At 36.2% G+C, this 7,421-nt stretch overlaps 1 pseudogene; it reads left to right on the forward strand.

Moving 5' to 3' along the window:
* LOC107561073 (zinc finger protein 664-like) overlaps window positions 1-3,231 on the forward strand; it is a 20,035-nt pseudogene extending 16,804 nt beyond the window's left edge.
* The last annotated feature ends 4,190 nt before the right edge of the window (window positions 3,232-7,421 follow it).

The raw sequence follows: 7,421 nt of genomic DNA on the forward strand, positions 1-7,421 counted from the left end.
ATATATATTTATTTATTTGAATCGGGGAAAAAAAACCTGATGTGCCAGGCCATCAGAATTGAACCAAAATGAAAAACTGCGTTAAATGTGTATGTGACTGAGTAGACATGCAAGCCTTTGGAAATTAAAGTTTGAAAAATTGCACATTGTGCAATTACAATTTTGACATTAGCTATCAAGTAGCTTCAGGTACTAATGTAGCTATATAGGAATATATGTGATCCTGGACCACAAAACCAGTCTTAAGTTGCACGGGTATTTTTGTAGCAATAGCCAAAAATACATTGTGTGGGTCAAAATTATCTATTTTTTTGTTTATGCCAAATATCATTAGGATATTAAGTAAAGGTCACGTTACATGAAAATATTTAGTAAATTTACGTAAATATAAAAACGTAATTTTTGATTAGTAATATGCATTGCTAACAACTTCATTTGGACAACTTTAAAGGTGATTTTCTCTATTTTGATTTTTTTGCACCCTCAGATTCCAGATTTTCAAATAGTTGTATCTCGGCCAAATATTGTCCTATCCTAAGAAACCATACATCAATGGAAAGCTTATTTGTTCAGCTTTCAGATGATTTATATATCTCAATTTCTTAAATTTATCCTTATGACTGGTTTTGAACACATATGAATATTTTAATTTCATATTAATTTCTACTTGCTTTATATTTTGAAATGATAAAATAACTATTTTAAAACATCAAATCATTAATGATTAAAATTTTGTCAAAGTTTTGAACTGTTTAAGAAAAGTCACAAATTACCAAACTATCTCGGCCAAATATTGTCCTATCCTAAGAAACCATACATCAATGGAAAGCTTATTTGTTCAGCTTTCAGATGATTTATATATCTCAATTTCTTAAATTTATCCTTATGACTGGTTTTGAACACATATGAACACCCCCCCCCCCACCCCTAAATCCCGTGCCCCGTCCCGTACCTATGGTAATCAAAAAAATATTTTTCACAGTTGGCAGGTCTGTGTATGTTAGATAATTGATCAAACATACATGTGTTCCGGTGTCATCACTTCCAGCTATTTTTAGCTGTACAAAACCGATCGTTTTGAGGCTTGATATTTCAAACTGGTGTGTCTTAACATATTATTTTAATGTATCATCGTAATTATGAAAACACTGGTTTGTAGTGCAAACTGTTTTACCGTTTACTGCACTTTTGTTCTTCTCATTATTTCCCTACAATGGCTAATGAACCGGAAGTCTTGCACATTGGCCCGAAAATGGCTTACTTCCACATTGAAAAATAAAGTGGATAGAAACATGGGGTTTGTGTCTATAATATTGTAAAAATAATATGATTTTTTAACACAACTGTCTGCTTTCCACTGCAGGGCTCCAGACTGAGACTAAATGGTCGCATTTTGCGAACCGTTTTTCCTGCCGGTGCTAATTATTTTCAGTACTTTTAAGCTCTAAAAATTATCCAGTTAAAATTTTGTTTAATGGGACAAAACACAATACATATCAAATATGGTTTTGTGGTAAAGAAACACTTATGTAAAAAAACATTTAAAGTACCACTATAACCAGTAGATGGGAGCAGAGGAGCACTTATTGGCTTATTAGTCGTTAATTTCTACTTGCTTTATATTTTGAAATGATAAAATAACTATTTTAAAACATCAAATCATTAATGATTAAAATTTTGTCAAAGTTTTGAACTGTTTAAGAAAAGTCACAAATTACCAAACTTTTCTTCACTTTGTGACTGAATCGCACATCAATTATAATCACTGAAGTTGTTGGTCAGTTCCATATAATACTATAGAAGAATAATGGTACATTTAGTAAGAGTAGAATATATAAATTTTCTATATGAAATTAGATGGGAAGCATGCTAAATTTACTTTTATTAACATATTTACATAGGAGTTCACTTTTATGTTCACATTTCTCAGCTTTTTACAAGTTACTGAAATTGAACCATTTTTATTTTTATTTCAGAGCTGATTGAAGAAAAAGAGGAGAATGAAGAATCAAGTGAAGGTGAGGAGACAAATCATGTCAAAACTGGAGAAAAACATTTGAGTTGCTCTCAAGCCAAACAGAAAGATTTAAAGAAAAGAAGAGCCAAGAAATCTTTCACCTGCACTCAGTGTGGAAAGAGTTTGACAAGCAAAACGGGTCTTAAGCGTCACATGAGAATTCATACTGGAGAGAAACCATTCACTTGTTATCAGTGCGGGAAGAGTTTCACACAATCAGCAACCCTTAAGGTACACATGAACATCCACACTAGAGAGAAGCAGCACACATGTGATCAATGTGGTCAAATGTATTTATGGGCTTCAGGCCTGAAGAAACACTTTTTGAAAGTGCATCAGAAAATAAATACTGGTGTGAGAGAATGCATGTGCTTTAAGTGTGAAAAGACTTTTACTTCAGCACCCTGTTTAAAACTGCATAAAAGGATGCAAACTGGAGAGAAGCCTTATGTGTTCACACAGTGTTCACACTGTGACAAGAGATTCAGTAAGTTAGGAGACCTGAAAATACATGAGAGGATCCACACTGGAGAGAAACCTTATAAATGTTCACACTGCAACAAGAGATTCAATAAGTCAGGAGACCTGAAAATACATGAGAGGATCCACACTGGAGAGAAACCTTATAAATGTTCACACTGCAACAAGAGATTCAATAAGTCAGGAGACGTTAAAATACATGAGAGGATCCACACTGGAGAGAAACCTTATAAGTGTTCACATTGCAACAAGCGATTCAGTCAGTCAGTACATCTGAAAACACATGAAATGATCCACACTGGAGAGAAACCTTATAAGTGTTCACACTGTGACGAGAGATTCAATCAGTCAGCAAATCTGAAAAGACACGAGATGATCCACACTGGAGAGAAACCGTATCAGAACAAAAGTAGAACAAAAAGAAGTAGAAAACGGGTCTTAAGCGTCACATGAGAATTCATACTGGAGAGAAACCATTCACTTGTTATCAGTGCGGGAAGAGTTTCACACAATCAGCAACCCTTAAGGTACACATGAACATCCACACTAGAGAGAAGCAGCACACATGTGATCAATGTGGTCAAATGTATTTATGGGCTTCAGGCCTGAAGAAACACTTTTTGAAAGTGCATCAGAAAATAAATACTGGTGTGAGAGAATGCATGTGCTTTAAGTGTGAAAAGACTTTTACTTCAGCACCCTGTTTAAAACTGCATATCAGTCAGCAAATCTGAAAAGACACGAGATGATCCACACTGGAGAGAAACCGTATCAGAACAAAAGTAGAACAAAAAGAAGTAGAAGTAGCCCTAAGTATGTCATCTTCAGGTCCAGCACTTTCAGATCTGAGGCTGCCTCAGTTATTTTGATAGCGGCTGGTTCTGAAATCGATCTGTCATGACACAATCGTCTTTAGCTATTTTGCTTTCAAAATAAAAAAGTAAGACAACGGGTTGGAGTAATGTTTTATTTATAATGGTTTATTGAGAGCTTTTAATTTGAAAAGTTCAAAAGAGTCTATTATATTCTTTGCAAACAGCGAAAACTTCGTTGCAGATAAGACACACCGGCTTTGCATTCACAAAACTAGGTGGGATGAATGCATAGTTGTCTTTCCATTCTTCTTTGTATGCCCTATTTTCGCTGTCAACTTTCCTCTTTAGACTCTTTAATAGTGCCATTTTCTCTCACAAGCTAGCTTAAATGTTAACATCACTCTGCGCACAACGTAATATCGTACCTCCAGCACGCAAAACAATTAAAAAAAAATGCAGTTTATTACGGGAGGATGCCAGGGAATAATTCTATGTCAAAGTAGGCTAGTCAAATAATTATTACAATAAGTTAGGCTTTAAAATGATACACATTTATTATTCAGAATATGGAAAGAGGAAATAAAACAGTTTGTTAAGAGCATGACCCAAACATGCCATTAATGGGCTTATTCAAGTCTTCTTTTATTTTTTTTACTTATTTTTATCCATTCCGCATCTCCCACATATGTGTGTTTTAGCAAGGCGGTCTGTGATGCAAGTTGGTGAATGAAGATACATGCCAGATTACGTGTCACTACTCTGCTTTATTAGTTTATCCATTGTAAAACCCAGACACCACGACACAAATGTGGCTTTTTGTTAATGACTGTCCTACTACAGGATTTAACACTGAGTAACAGCTCACTACCAGTTACAAAAGACACTGTAACAGTCTGTCACAGGCAATTATAGGCATCACAGGCATTTTTCATTAATTAATTTCTTAAATGATCCTTATATATGACTATATATATAGTATATATGTTCTGGCCCGATGCCAAACTTACTTGCCGACCCCTGCAATAATGCATCAATCAATAAAATATAATCTGTATAACCTGTTCTAACCAGCCATTACAAGCGTCATGACAAAGAAACATTATCTAAAGTTTTCACAGTGAATAAAGTTCATCTTCATCTTCAAAACCAGCAGATTCAACTGTGAGATTTAGATCAACTCAAAGATGGAGTTCCTCCCCAAAGAACAAGTCAAAATAAAAAAAATTATGAATGATAACATTGTGTTTTCTTATGGGTTTCATGTTATGTTCAATTGTCTTTTTAAAGGCATGTCACTTGTAGTTTGCTTTCTCTTTCATTAAGGAAACTAGATGCTTTTTACAAACTGTTCTTGTTCAGGACAGTGTTTTTGTTCAACACTTTTAAGAGAGACTGAATTTTAAATTATTCTTCCATTTAAGATGTATTTAGGAAACGCAGATGCAAGATATATTGTCATGTAGCTTTGCAACTGATTCTTCTGTGGTTCTCTTGTAAGTACGAATGAATACCTGAACCCGGTATTGAACCAGCTCTGGGGCTAAATTACGAAAGATTGTAGTATCTATAAGCTCTGATGTTAACTGTTCTGCTTTTGGTGCTGGGGAAATTAAGGAAATACACTTACAATTTATTATTGGTACATGAATATTATCAAGTTTATTATCAATATTATCAAGAACAGTATCTTGCCAACTGTTTCTACATGCGATAATATCAAGATGTTCATCTGTGATGCATTTTCGTTATTTGCAATCCATAAGCGAGATCTCTCTTGTACTTTAGGACTGTGGATGTTTGAGGTAAAGCGGTATATTAGAGAAAATCGGAGGTCTTTATGGCCACCGTGTGCATGTGTCTGTTAAGTTCACATGATCGTAGTAATCCATTATTATGAGTTTACACCACTGATCTATAACAGAACTGGATTGCTCATAATGTCATAAAAGTAAAGCCACTGTGCCACCATATTGCTATTCCCTAGTATTATATTTTTTACCCCTTCCCATATGCATACCCCTTTCCCTTGTCCCTTGAAACGGTGAGAAAAAAAGTTTAGCGAGTTCTAATTATTGGGGGGACTAGCCCCCTCAATGTCTATGGTGGTTACAGCCCTGATCAGACATGAAAATATGTTGTGGCACTATTGTGCAGTCAGTAACGTTAATGTTAGCAAACCTTAGCGATTTTTTTGCAAATATTTCTTTGAATAACATGATTGTAATATGAACACATGATTGAATGTAACAAAGCAAATGATTACTTTTCAATAAAATCTTTATTAATGCCAATAATGCTTACTGTAGCCGGTTTATGCTGAGATAATTCTCATACCCCTTCATTTGAAGTGTGGTCCCGAAAAATCTTCCTTCTACCCATACGCCTCCAACCAAAAGAGAATCGATAAACCCCTACCCCTTCACGTGAATGCGCAAAACGGAGGGGTAGGGGTAGGGGTAAGTGTTAAAAATGGGATTGGGCCTTTGTGTTGGGAATGCCTATTAAAAAAAATTAAGGATCATATTCATTACAGTAGCAAACATCAGATGGACGAGATTCTCAACATATGTATTACAAATGACAAAGTGCTTATTCTGAAATCGGAATAATTGCATTCAATCCTCAGTGTCCTCGTCGTGTTGCCAGACCTCTGGTCTGTCTGTGTGCATTCATGTGTTTTGGAGAGTGATTAGCAGGGAAGGTGGAATCTTGCTTTCAAAGCTAGCTCACTATTGCTAGCCTTTCGGAAATCACCCACCCATACCTTTAACTGTTAGTATTTATTGCATCGCAGACATAAGGTTGTTTTTAAAGCAACACTATGTAAAATTTACTCACGGTTCCCACATGAGGTTGATAAGCGCTCTTGTCTGTTACCAGTGTCATAAATACTGTCGCTGTGTAAGCTTCCCCATGGGCAACGCAATACATGTGGATTTGTTGACTTAAGCTAACGGAACCGGCAAATGCAGAAACCTTGTTTGGAAGCCATGTCCACCGACCAGGTAAAGTAGCCCATGTTACACTATATTCTACAAATAACATTACATAGTTTTATTTATTGTTAATCCAGATTTTTTTGTCGTAGTAGTGTTTTGTACCTGGAAAGGAAAAAAAGTTTGTAGCAGTCTTTCTCAGTTTTACGGTTTGGCAACAACAGTGTGATTTCTATAGGAAAGTGTATAACTGTACTGAAAACTTACATCTCGTGTCCCTCTCTGTTGTGTGCAAAAAGGTGGTCAATTAATCAATTGCTGCCAGCAGGGTTTGTGTGCGATACACTCCTGGGCTGTAGGCAAAACGCTTTCTTGCGTAGGCTACATCAAAATGTGGTTCTGGAAATTCTCCAGGTCTGAGGTAGTCCTATGTTAAGTAACAAACACAGAAGCAAAATTCAGGTACCTATCCAGGTAACTACTGTGGTGTGCCAGGCAGACGGGCTTTCCAAAGCACCAGATCTTAGAGAAATATTGAAATTGGCTTACGACAAAACACTTCTACTTGCATACGACGTGCAGTCCAAGATTATCTGTTTGATAATGAATGCAAATGTAGAACTGCACAGTGCATACCTTAAGGTGATGAATTTATCCAAAACAATGGCTGCAAGTGCCTGATGAGCTGAGTAGTTATTACGATCCACGTTATGTCATTATTTTTGATTGATGACTTTGACATTTGACCCGACCCCTTAGGGGTTAACCTTATAACCTTTTTAATGACCGTGATTAACCTGTGACCTCAGCAATGAAGTAGGTTATTGTCCTTTAATGTTCAGCAGATGTTTAATGACATCTGTTTGTAGCACATATCCGGGGAGTGACATAATTAACCTGTGACCTCTAACATGAATTAGGATATTATCCTTTAATGTTCAGCGGATGTTCAAAGCCATCTGGCTCTAGCATATATCCGGGAGTGACATTCTTAACCTGTGACCTCCATCATGAAGTAGGATATGGTCCTTTAATGATCAGCGGATGGGGTTTTGTAATATATCGTGTCACACCATAATTAGCCCACGATCTCCATGGTTGAGACATGAGTCATGTTTGAACTCGATCGCCCGGGGCCATCTATGGACCACATGTGTTCGTGGAGTTCCATAG

The sequence above is a fragment of the Sinocyclocheilus grahami genome, unplaced genomic scaffold, assembly GCF_001515645.1.
Source record: "Sinocyclocheilus grahami isolate Dianchi unplaced genomic scaffold, SAMN03320097.WGS_v1.1 scaffold757.1, whole genome shotgun sequence".
In the NCBI taxonomy this organism is placed as follows: Eukaryota; Metazoa; Chordata; class Actinopteri; order Cypriniformes; family Cyprinidae; genus Sinocyclocheilus; species Sinocyclocheilus grahami.